The following is a 12,625-nucleotide window of genomic DNA, read 5'->3' as shown; positions in this document are numbered from 1 at the left end:
TTGGTTTTGTGGGAAGGGAATAACAAAACAGAACGTTGGTTGGACCTGCAGGGAGCATCAGGAGAACGAATAAAAGAGAATCGCTCACGTAAATATAAGGGAGAAGTGGGCTTATGTAGGATATTGAATAGGAGACATAATATTCGAGTATTCCTACGAAGGCGTATAGGGAGCCATTTAAGTTCTTTGCGAAAATGAGAAACATGATCGAATTTTCTGAGATTGTATATAAAACGGATACATAGATTTTGCATCCTCTCAAGCTTGTTTGAGAGCTCCTCAGTGGCATCCAAGTAGCAGGCATCGGCGTAATCAATTATGGGTAGAATGAGAGCTTGGACGAGAGATATTTTTGTATGCTGAGGTAAGAAGCCCTGCAGACATCTCAACGAGTGCAAGGCAAAGTGCACCTTCCTACTAATCTCAGCAACGTGAGAACTCCACGAAAGATGTCGATCTACAATAACACCCAGGTTTTTAACTGAATCGGTTAGAGTTATTTGAGTCCCATCCAAATAAATTGGGGGGAGTATAGGATCGCTGAGTCTACTACGCAATTGTTTACCCCCTATAATGATAGCCTGTGATTTTCCCGGATTAATGTGCAGACCGTAGGCTTTTGCCCATTCACTGATAGACTTCAGATCACTGTTCATCGCAGCAATAGCCGATTCAACTTCAGGCTCCGAGAAGTGGCAATATAGCTGGAGATCGTCTGCGTAGAGGTGGAATTTAGAAGATATAAGCCTAGTGACAGAGTTTATAAACACAGAAAACAGAAGAGGAGAAAGAACACCACCTTGGGGAACGCCCGCACTGACGTTCTGCCAATCCGAGAAAGTCTCGTCAAGACGGACACATTGCGAGCGCCCCCGAAGGTAACTATCAAACCAGTTAATAGCAGACGAGGAGATATTGTTTGATTTGAGTATTTCGAGCAGAACATCGAAGTCAACAGAGTTAAAAGCGCTGCTGAAATCTAACAACACTAATAAAGTTAGTTGTTTGTTTTCCATGGCCCAGCGAATGTCATCGGTCACTTTTAGAAGAGCTGTAACCGTGCTGTGGCCCTTGCGAAAACCAGATTGGAAGGAGCTAAGAAGATTGTGGGAGAGGAGAAAAGACGACAGCTGACGGTGGACAATGTGCTCAAGGACTTTGGAAAGAAAAGGAAGTATAGATATAGGCCGGAACTGAGATGGCAAAATAGGATTGGGGCTTTTTGGGATAGGAACAACGTAGGCTTGTTTCCAAGAATCAGGAAAGTTGCTAGAGGTAAAGGAAAAATTGAAAATATGGGTAAGTATAGGTGCTACTGTTGGAAGAATTAGGGCAATCATTTTAGAGCATACGTTATCAATTCCAACAGCTGTGGATGAGATGGAGAAAAAGGAATTACGGACATCAGCAACCGAGACTGGACTTAAGTCAAAAATAGGGATCCGGGGTACGGATAGACTTGAAATCTTAAGCAACGTGGTCGTCTTTGACGAATCACTGAGTGACACAGGAGGGAGAGAAAAATGCTTATTGAGGGCGCACAAGTCAGTATCCTTGACAGAAGAGACCGGAGTTTTGCCAATGCCGACAGATTTAAGGAATCTCCAAGTATGAGCAGGGCTGCGATTTTCAAGTGATTTGTGAAAGTAAAGTCTTTTAGCATCTCTGCACAAACGGTTGCACCGGTTGCGCAGTGCTTTGTATATGGCCAGGCTGTGTTCAGTGGGGCAACGTTTGTATCTTCTTTTGGCTTTGTCCCTGCGAGCCATCAGAGTTTTAATATCCGGCGTTAACCACGGTGCAGGTTTATGTTTAATTCGAACTCGACGGACGGGGGCATGCTGATCAAACAAACTGATTACCTTATAATTAAAAGAATTGACCATGTCGTTAATGTTATGGTGTTCAAGAATACAAGACCAGTCGGTATTATTTACATCCCGTCGCAACGCTCCCAGATCAATACCCTTGTAATTGCGAAGTAGGAGAAATTGTGAATTACGTTTAGGGGGTCGAACACGATAGGAGAGATAAATCAAGTCATGATAAGAAAAGGAAGCGGAGAGTTGACCATGAGTGATAACATTATCAGGAGAAGATACTATCATGAGATCAAGTAAAGAAGGAGTACAATTAGGAGAAAAATGAGTAGCAGAAGATGGTAAGACCTGAAGGTTAAAAGAAGACAGTAAAGATAGAAGTTGACGAGATCGGTAGTTGTTTTTGATGAGGCAAGTGTTGAAGTCTCCCATAATGATTACATGATTGTAATTTGAGCAGAGTTCGAGCAAGACAGAATCAAGAGAATTGAAATAATCAATATTGAGGTTAGGGCTATAGAAAACACCAAGTAGGAGTTTAGAGTGAAATATGGAGATCTCAAGAAAAAGAAATTCAGCGGATTCGGAATAAGGAGAGGGTGACGCATTTATAACCTTAAATGGAATTTCAGCACGCAGGTAGATAGCCACGCCACCGCCCCCCTTCTCGGTTCGGTCATTTCTGATCAGTACGAATCCAGGGAGTGAAAAAAATGAAGAAGGAAGAGAGGGTTTTAAAAAAGATTCAGTAATAAGTATGACGTCAAGTGGAGAGTTGCTAAATGAGGACAGAAGGTCAGTATAATGACTAGGAACACTTTGAGCATTAATGTGGGCTATATTAAGATTATTGGAATAAGTAGAAAAACATTGGGCGATCCGATCATGTAGGGTCAGAACTGTGGAAGAGCTACTATTCACACTGACAAAACTATCAGATGAAGAGGTACACGAAAAGAAACTATCATTGAGATCAAGTAAATCATCAGTTTCATACATTGATATGTTAATAGATTTCAGACGTGCACAATTAAGACGTGTATGTGTATATGCAGAAGAACCAAAGTGGAACTTAAATAAAAAAATAAAAAAAAAAACCAAATTAATCAATTACCCAGTGGATTACCTTACCAACTCGCTGGTTTAGTGACAGAGATTGAACAGAGAAAAATTAAAGACAACTTAAATTATATGCTTGCTAGACACAAAAGAAATTAGCATTTAAAAAAAAAAAACCTTAAATTATAAAGTACATAGTAAAAGGACATGTTTTACAAAAAAAAAAAAAAAGTTTTATGACCACACAGCACCACACAAATTTTTTGGCAAAGAACACGAATAAAACGCAAATCACAAAGTATGTTTTGTCAACTAACAACAAGAACAAAACGCAAAAGACAGTTTAGTTGAAAGCAAAATGTCAATGTCAAGTCGATGTCAAATAATGTAAACATATTATTCAGAAAACAATTTCTCTCGACATTAACTAGTATTTGATCCGTGATACATAAACCAACCAAACAGTAACTATACAATTACAATATAAATATAAGCATATAAAGAAAAATTAGAATACATGAAACATATTATTATCACCGACTACCGACAATTTAAAACACATGCATGTATGACAATTCTTATTTTTATTTTTAATAAAACTTTGTACGTAATAAAGTAGATACCTCCATAGTGTTTCAAACTACCATTGCACACTACATATTAATTTATTTTAAGATGTGCTGTGTGGAAGTCCAGCAAAGCATTTTAAAAAGCGCCGATATAGGTGCCTAAACGCGGCGCCGACTTGATTTGGTCACTTTTGGCTGAGATTTGGCAGTCTCGCGGTCATCATTGGTCCGTGGAGAATTATGGATGGCCGCAGCAGCAGGGTATCGGGATGTTAAGGCGTCCAGTTCAGACTTACACTCAATTTTATGACGAGTTTTGTCAGGTGTTAGAATGACAATTTTTCCTTCCACTGACCAGCAGTTACCGACGCTAAAATGTTGTCGGGCAGCAGTGAAGATCTTGTGTCTCGTTTTGGTGAGAAATTCAGAGACAGTGATTCCAGAGCCTTTCAGATTGGTTTTATTATCCCATACAACATTGCGATGCTCCATGCTGCAGAAACGCACTAGGACAGGTCTGACTTTGCCCTGAGAATTGCCGAGCCGATGACAATTGTTGATATGTTCTATGCAAATTTCAGGGAGTTTCATGTTTCTAGTGAAAACTTCAACAATAGATTTGTGCAATTTTTCATTTTTATTTTCAGGAATACCATGTAGAAGTAGAACTTTTCTTCTCATCATGGTCTCATGCCTATCCAACCCGAGGCTGAGAAGCTCAATCTGGGTCTTCATCTGAGAAAGTGTTTGCCACACAAAAGCTTTAAAATCATTAAACTCACGCGATAAAGTTGAAATATCGACATGTGCTGGAACAGCTCCGGTAGATGCCTTCTGCAGCTTCAGGTCATAGTCGTTCATACGTGTTTGGAAAAGCTTCTCGAGGCTTTCTAGACTATTTATAAGTTTCAGATCCATGATGTGTGCAAGTAAAGTTTACGGCCAAAACAAGTGTGTTTTATTGTTGCTAAAAGTTGTATAACACTAAACAGCGAGAATAGGTAAGATTAAGACACAATTACAGCATTAAACAATCACTATTTTATCCTTTTTATAATTTTAATCTAATTAATATTAGCAGGGGCGAAAAATTTGCGTGTGTATTGCTCGCCTACCCACACAAAAATATTATAAATTTATGAAATAAAAAATAAAAAAATTAAGTTAAAATTATTCTATCTCATTCTCTCTCAATCCAATACCCACATATTTTGTCTCTTTTTAATGTCAGTTTCATTTGTGGAACCATTATGTCGTCTTTGAGAACAAAATGCACGTTTGCCTTAACAAATTAAAGTTTGTCATTCAGTAGCTTTAAAAGCTTAGATAGAATCAGGAAGAGCTTGCCTGATCGTTTCAAACGTACCATATGCGCATTAATTTAATAAATAGTATCAACAAAAGTAATCTGTGGAACGGGCTTAAACCAACAAACACACATAAAATTAAGAATTTAGATTAAAATAAGACATGACTTAAAGGTCTTAGTTACCAGGTCATAAAATCCCTTTAAAAAAAAAACCAACAAACACAACCTTCAGTCATGCCAAATGTAAATACTCTGTCATAGACCTATATAGTAGGGACACGACATATTGTTCTATACGTACAATTGCTTATATAAATAGCACCCATTTTGAAGGCACATACATAAACATATATCTATCTCGTTCTTACTCAGCACTTTAACTCGCAGAAAAACAATATAACAGTATTTCAGTGCGTACATAAAATGAAACATGAATATACGTAAATATCTCCGTCTCCGTCTAATGAGGCCGAAAATCCGCCATGCTTAGCGCGCCAAATGTCATTATCACGTCAGTTCGGCCGTCTGTTTTGGGTTGTACATTATTTATTGACTTTGATATCGATTTAATATGATTGATTATATAAAATTTCATAATTTATCATGCTTAAAACATACAAAAATAATAATTAAAACGTATTTTATAGGATCTCAAGAAAGTCAATGCCCTAAAACTATTATCTATATGTATTTAAATTCATTATGGAGCCCTCATCCGAAAAATCCATTTTTCGGTCGGAATCTATTGATCATGACACTAATCATAAATACCACTTTAAAATATGTCATCAAAACATATTTATAAATTCTGTTTAGATATTTCGGGAAAAAGGCTACCGACAAAATCTCTTCGGAACTATTTAAATAAAATAGTTTTATTCCGCAGTGAGTAAAACATTAAATTTGTTAAATATTTAATAATTAAGTGATTTTAGAGAGGAAGTCACAAGGAATGACGTTTGTAATTAATGAATAAATGTTCTGTAGGTGTTTTTTTTTTCACGCGGTCCCTTGATAAGTTTAAAATTTGAATCACTCTCAAGCGAAAGTGATTCAAATGGTGCGGCGCACCTTCCTTGTGGTGCGCTGCGGTAGTATGTTACGGACTTTAGAGTCAGCAAAACAATTAAAATAGATTGTTATAGTCTAAGAAAAACACGTACTCAATTTACGATAACATTTAGCATGCTAGAAATGGGCTGATGGCTTTGAACTACGCCATATCTTTATGTTTTGCGACAAACGACAACTTTATAAAATCAGTGTAGCAACTTTTAAAAATCATCATATCGTTTACTTGGCAAATTCGAAGAACGAACTTGTCTTAGATTTCACCCATCTAAATCATATCATATTTGCACATAACAATATACCTACTTACTTCCCATTAAAGTATAAATTCTACAAATAAATAATACTCAACAATATTTAAAATAAAATGAGCCAAGAACGTTTATCGATAAAACCTGATAACATTGAAATCTTTTGTACAGCACTAAAGCCGCCATGTTTTGTGGCCAGATGACGTCACAGTGGCACGAAATTTTGGTTGACGTTTCATTTCCATAGGTTTCCTACTTCATTGTACTCTGTACACAACACATATAAGCAAACGTCAACAAAACCTTAAAGAGAACCCACAGATTATAGCGTCTATTTAAAGATCGAACGACAAAAGAAAATTATTTTTGGAAACGGAAAACGGATTTCGAAAATTAACCATCCCTAACAAAAGAATGTCGTCAGAACCGGGTAAATTAATTCTCATTTTAACGCTTCTAGCGTCAGAGGCATGCAGTTAAAGAATCGCTTAACTGCTCGAGAGGGTTAAAATCCGGATGCTCCGTGACCTGAGTCTCAATTGTCTTTAACATTGTAGGCCTATTTCGAGAAGAAAATTTTATTTCTTTAATATTCTTTGTATCACAGCAAAAGGATTTTTGAAGGAATTTTGATTGGGTGAACCACGAAATCGATTCTGTTCTAATTCATCTTTCTGTTCGTTTTTTTTTTTTGTTTCGCTGATAGACGATATTACGACGGACATAATTATTCGTTTCCATTGTCATACAATCTGACGGGCGATTTTTAAAACAGGTAAAAAATTTAATGCCAGTTCGTTCACAAATTTAGGTCTCTGTTCACACCGATCATAATAATATGGTTGAGGCCAGAAACACCTTACGGTGATGGCGAGATGTTAATATTCCTCTAAGTTGCCCAAAAAAGAACTGTAGGATTTCTCTTTCGATATATATGACAATTCTTTCGTGAAAATGCTGACTTCTATAATCGACAAAATAAATCTATACATATAAATAAAATTGGAGTGTCTGTTTGTAACATTGAAATAACCGCTTTTTACTACGTGCATAGTATTGAATAGACTCAGAAACTAGAGAACCGATTTGAATAATTCTTTCACTGTTTGAAAGCTACGCTATTCCCAAGTGACATAGGCTATAATCTTTTTTGAAAAAAATTAGGGATCCTTACTAAAACTCCAATAATGTAACCCAAGGTGCAAAAAAAATACCTACAATATTCTTTACATCGCGTGCCCTGCGAAAACGATTGATGATAGAATAAAATAATATGCTGCGACTTTGTAGAGCACATAATTATATACAAAAAAGTGTCGCGACAGCATATGTCTAACTATTATAGTTATGCCGCAATAAGTGTTCTTTTATTTAAGAAAATAAAACAACGTCAAATATCGTTGAAATTTTTGTTAAAGACCCGAGCGGAGCCGGAGCGAGCCGCTTGTATAATATAAAATTAAACGAATACACCAGAATATGCGGTTGAAAGCCTCATAAATGTACCGACAATACAAAATAAAACATCTCATCCGAATTTAATAAATACAGTTTATTATTGGTTCCTTTCAAAAATAAGTGTCAAGCCATAATGCTTCGAATGCGATTTAATAGAATCTCGTGCGTATTCCATCGGCTCCCAATATAACTATATATTTTTTGATAAACAGAATAACCACGACATTCCGTTTGCAACGCTGTCGAGTCCGGACGTGTTTTCTCGAATTATTGTCGCTGCCGTCGCGAACTTGTGTTTTGGTTTACACGACATTGTCGCTGTCGCGTCGATCGCGACTTTGTTGTGAATTCCTGACGCACGGGCGCTGGCGTAGCGACCTTGGGTCGAAAAAACATTTCGAATTCGTTTGTTCTGCATTCGAAAACGCCAATTCACATTCATTCATTCATTACCATTTATTAAATTTATTTATCTATCCGTCGTACAAAACAGTTTTTTTAAAGACTGAACCCCCACTGCGATCACCGCTTGTTGTGGCACTCACAACCCAGTGGGGCCCCACCTTCCCAAACTCTCCACCCCAATCCCAGCTGACTGCCGTTTTCACGGCATAGGCATCCCCCCCCTGCAAATCACTGCTGGCTGGTACAGCGCAGGGGGTATAAATCCCACTCAGGGGACTCGCCTTTCGGCGAGTTTGCTTAAGTCCCGGGGACGCCCCCCCCGGGCACACACTCACCATGAGTGACGCCAATGGCGCGCTCTTCTTTAAGTTCGTCCGCGACGTCTGTCCGGACATAATCGCAAAGTTCGAAGCTTACAAGGCCGGCCTTGACGCGCCGGCACTCCGCGACTCTCCGTTGTCGCCCCCCGCGCCGGTACCTCGCGACTCGCCGATGTCGCCCCCCACCCCCGCGCCTGCGTCGATCGCGTCTTGCGCGTCATCAAGCTCCGGCTCCGACTCCGAGTCGGAAATGGAGTACGAGTCCGCCGCGAGTCCCCAACCGGGAACCTCGGAAGGGTTCACCACCGTCGCGCGCGGGAAAAAACGCGCCCGCGCCGTGGAACCGTCCGCGGCGCCGAAACAGCCAAAGGCCGCGAACGCGTCGCGTCCTAAACTCGTGGTCTCACCCGACTCCCCTCGCCGCGCAACCCCGTCGCCGCGCCCCGGGCCCGCGCCCGTCCGAAAAGTTCCCGCGCCGCCGCCGGTCATCCTGCGGGAAAAATCTTCTTGGGATCGCGTGTCCCTGGCCCTTAAGGCCCAAAAGATCAATGTCGTCCATGCGAGGAATATCCCGCATGGAATTCAGATCAAGGTAGAGACATCCGACGACCACAGGTCGTTGACAGCGTACCTCCGCAAGGAACGCATAGGGTATCATACCTATGCGCTCCAGGAGGAGCGTGAACTCCGCGTCGTAATACGCGGAGTCCCCAAAGAGCTCGACGTCGAGCAAATCAAAAATGACCTGGTAGGTCAGTCCTACCCCGTCATAAGCGTGCACCGGATGCACAGCGGGCGCGATAAATTCGCGTATGATATGGTGCTCGTAGCACTAGAAGCCACACCGGAGGGCAAGAAAATTGCCTCATGTCTCCGCACCGTGTGCGGCCTATCGGGGGTCACCGTAGAGGCCCCCTACAAACGCGGCACTCCCGGGCAGTGCCACCGTTGCCAGCTATATGGCCACTCCGCGCGTAACTGCAACGCGCGACCGCGTTGCGTGAAATGTCTAGACGATCACGCGACCACCGATTGCTCGCGCGTGAAGGAGACAGCGACGGAGCCGCCGAGCTGTGTACTCTGCCGCAAGCAGGGACACACGGCCAACTACCGTGGATGCCCCAAGGCTCCACGGAAGCGCCCGGCAAACGCGCCCCCTAAAACCGCTGGCCCAAAGACTTCGGCGCCCCGCGCGCCGAAACCGGCTTTCGTACCGGCTCCGGTGCCCACCGTCTCCGCGTGGGCGAAACCGTTGCCGTTCACGAAGGCAGGAACGACACCGGCACCCCAACCGCGGTACGCGTCGCAACCTCTACTCGCGCCGCGCCCCGCCCCCGCGCCCGCGCCCGGTCCCGCGCCTCGCCCCGGCCCCGCGCACTCAAACGATTTTACAATTATTCGCGACTACACCGCCGCGATAAACATCGACCGCATGCGTGCGTTCGCCGACGCCATGCGCAGAGCGGTCACGGCCGAAGACCGCCTAAACGCGACGTTCGAGTACATCGACGTCATCGAGTCCGTCCAGCGCACGCTGGTTTGATTACCGGTAATCAATGGCGTGCAACGGTAGGGAAAAACCGCGTTCCATAAAGTTAGCATTTTATAATGCTAACGGACTCGCGCGTCAGCGCGATCAAGTATATGAGTTTCTCCGCGATAATCTCATCGACATCCTTCTGGTGCAGGAGACCTTCCTAAAGCCCTCGCGTCGCGACCCCAAAGTCGCGAATTACGTCATGGTTAGGAATGACAGACTCTCCGCCCGCAAGGGCGGGACTGTCATTTACTATAGGAGGGCCCTGCACTGCGTCCCTCTCGATACTCCCTCGCTCTTACATATCGAGGCGTCAGTGTGCCGCATCGCGCTGACGGGACACCAGCCGATCGTCATCGCATCCGTTTATCTCCCCCCTGACAAACCCCTCCTGAGCAGTGACCTCGAGACACTGTTCGGTATGGGGGACGCGGTCATCCTGGCAGGCGATTTAAATTGCCACCACACTAGGTGGAACTGCCATCGCACGAATGTGAACGGTAGGCGTCTCGACGCGTTCATAGACGACCTCACATTCGAAGTATTCAACCCCCCGACCCCCACGTGCTATCCGTACAACGCCGCGCGTCGTCCGAGCACAATAGATCTGGCACTGCTGAGGAACGTAACTCTGCGCTTACGCTCCATCGAGGCAATGTCAGAACTCGACTCAGACCACCGACCTGTCGTCATGCAGCTCGGTCGCCCACTCAACCGCGAACCAGATACGAGGACCATGGTGGATTGGAAGAAGCTGGGCACGTGCTTAGCTGACACCGCTCCACCAATCCTCCCTTGCGGCCCGGATTCAACTCCATCCCCCGAGGATACCGTCGAATCCATAAACATCTTCACTGATCACGTCTCGACGGCGATCATAAGATCCTCGAAACAAGTCGATGTGGAGGACTGCTTCCACCGCATCAGACTTTCCCCCGAACTTAGGGACCTCGTTAGAATTAGAAACGCGGCAATCCGGGCCTACGATCGATATCCCACGGATTCAAACCGGACTCGGATGCGTCGCTTACAGCGGGAGGTCAAATCCCGCTTAAGCGACGCCCGAAACGAAAACTGGGATAGTTATTTAGAAGAACTCGCGCCCACTCACCAAGCATACTGGCAACTAGCTAGGACCCTCAAGTCCGAAACTATAGCCACTATGCCGCCTCTCGTACGCCCCTCAGGCCAACCACCGGCTTACGATGACGATGACAAGGCAGAGTTGCTGGCCGATGCACTGCAAGAGCAGTGCACCACCAGCACTCAACACGCGGACCCCGAACACACCGAGTTCGTCGACAGGGAGGTCGAGCGCAGAGCTTCCCTGCCGCCCTCGGACGCGTTACCCCCCATTACCACTTCCGAGGTCAAGGAGGCGATCGATAGCCTACAACCACGGAAAGCTCCCGGCTCCGACGGCATCCGCAACCGCGCGCTTAAATTGTTACCAGCCCAACTGATAACGATGTTGGCCACCATATTAAATGCTGCTATGACGAACTGCATCTTTCCCGCGGCGTGGAAAGAAGCGGACGTTATCGGCATACACAAGCCGGGCAAACCGAAGAACGAAACCGCGAGTTACCGCCCCATCAGTCTCCTCCCGGCGATAGGCAAACTATACGAACGGCTCCTTCGTAAACGCCTCTGGGACTTCGTATCCGCGAACAAAATTCTGATAGACGAGCAGTTTGGATTCCGCGCCAGACACTCGTGCGTCCATCAAGTGCACCGCCTCACGGAGCACATCTTACTAGGGCTGAACAGGCGGAAACCCATTCCGACAGGAGCCCTCTTCTTCGATATAGCGAAGGCGTTCGACAAAGTCTGGCACAACGGTTTGATATACAAACTGTATAACATGGGAGTGCCAGACAGACTCGTGCTCATCATACGAGACTACTTGTCGAACCGTTCGTTCCGGTATCGAGTCGAGGGAACGCGTTCCCGGCCCCGTCACGTCACAGCCGGAGTCCCGCAAGGCTCCGCCCTCTCCCCGTTACTATTCAGTTTGTATATCAACGATATACCCCGGTCTCCGGAGACCCATCTGGCGCTCTTCGCCGATGACACCGCCATCTACTACTCGTGTAGGAAGAAGGCGTTGCTTCATCGACGACTTCAGACCGCAGCTACCACCATGGGACAGTGGTTCCGGAAGTGGCGCATCGACATTAACCCCACGAAAAGCACAGCGGTGCTCTTCAAAAGGGGTCGCCCTCCGAACACCACGCTGAGCATCCCTCTCCCGACTAGGCGCGTCAACACCCCCGCCCCCGCCGTTCGCCCAATCACGATGTACGACCAGCCCATACCGTGGGCCCCGAAGGTCAAATATTTAGGCGTCACCCTCGACAGTAGGATGACATTCCGCCCCCACATCAAGACGGTACGCGATCGTGCCGCCTTCATCCTAGGACGTCTCTACCCGATGATATGTAGGCGAAGTAAAATGTCCCTTAGAAATAAGGTGACACTCTACAAAACTTGCATACGCCCCGTCATGACCTATGCAAGTGTAGTGTTCGCTCACGCGGCCCGCATACACTTAAAATCCTTTCAAATTATTCAATCCCGTTTCTGCAGGATAGCCGTCGGAGCCCCGTGGTTCGTCAGGAACGTCGACCTCCATGACGACCTGGACTTAGAGTCCATCAGTAAGTATCTGCAGTCGGCGTCCATGCGCCACTTCGATAAAGCGGCACGACACGAGAACCCTCTCATCGTGGCCGCCGGTAACTACATTCCCGATCCTGCGGACAGAATGGAAAGCAGTCGACGTCGCCCTAAACACGTCATCTCGGATCCTCCTGATCCACTAAC

General features: G+C 44.8%; 1 protein-coding gene across 6 annotated transcripts in view; it reads left to right on the top strand.

The window, feature by feature from the left end:
• The window catches only part of LOC101737432 (fibroblast growth factor receptor 3), a 245,863-nt gene that overhangs the window by 60,694 nt on the left and 172,544 nt on the right, over positions 1–12,625 (top strand). The gene's annotated exons all lie outside the window — the stretch shown is intronic.

Source organism: Bombyx mori, chromosome 8 (genome assembly GCF_030269925.1).
Source record: "Bombyx mori chromosome 8, ASM3026992v2".
NCBI classification, from domain to species: Eukaryota; Metazoa; Arthropoda; class Insecta; order Lepidoptera; family Bombycidae; genus Bombyx; species Bombyx mori.
Note: the sequence above shows the minus strand (reverse complement) of the source record. Positions and strands in the feature narration are given on the sequence as shown.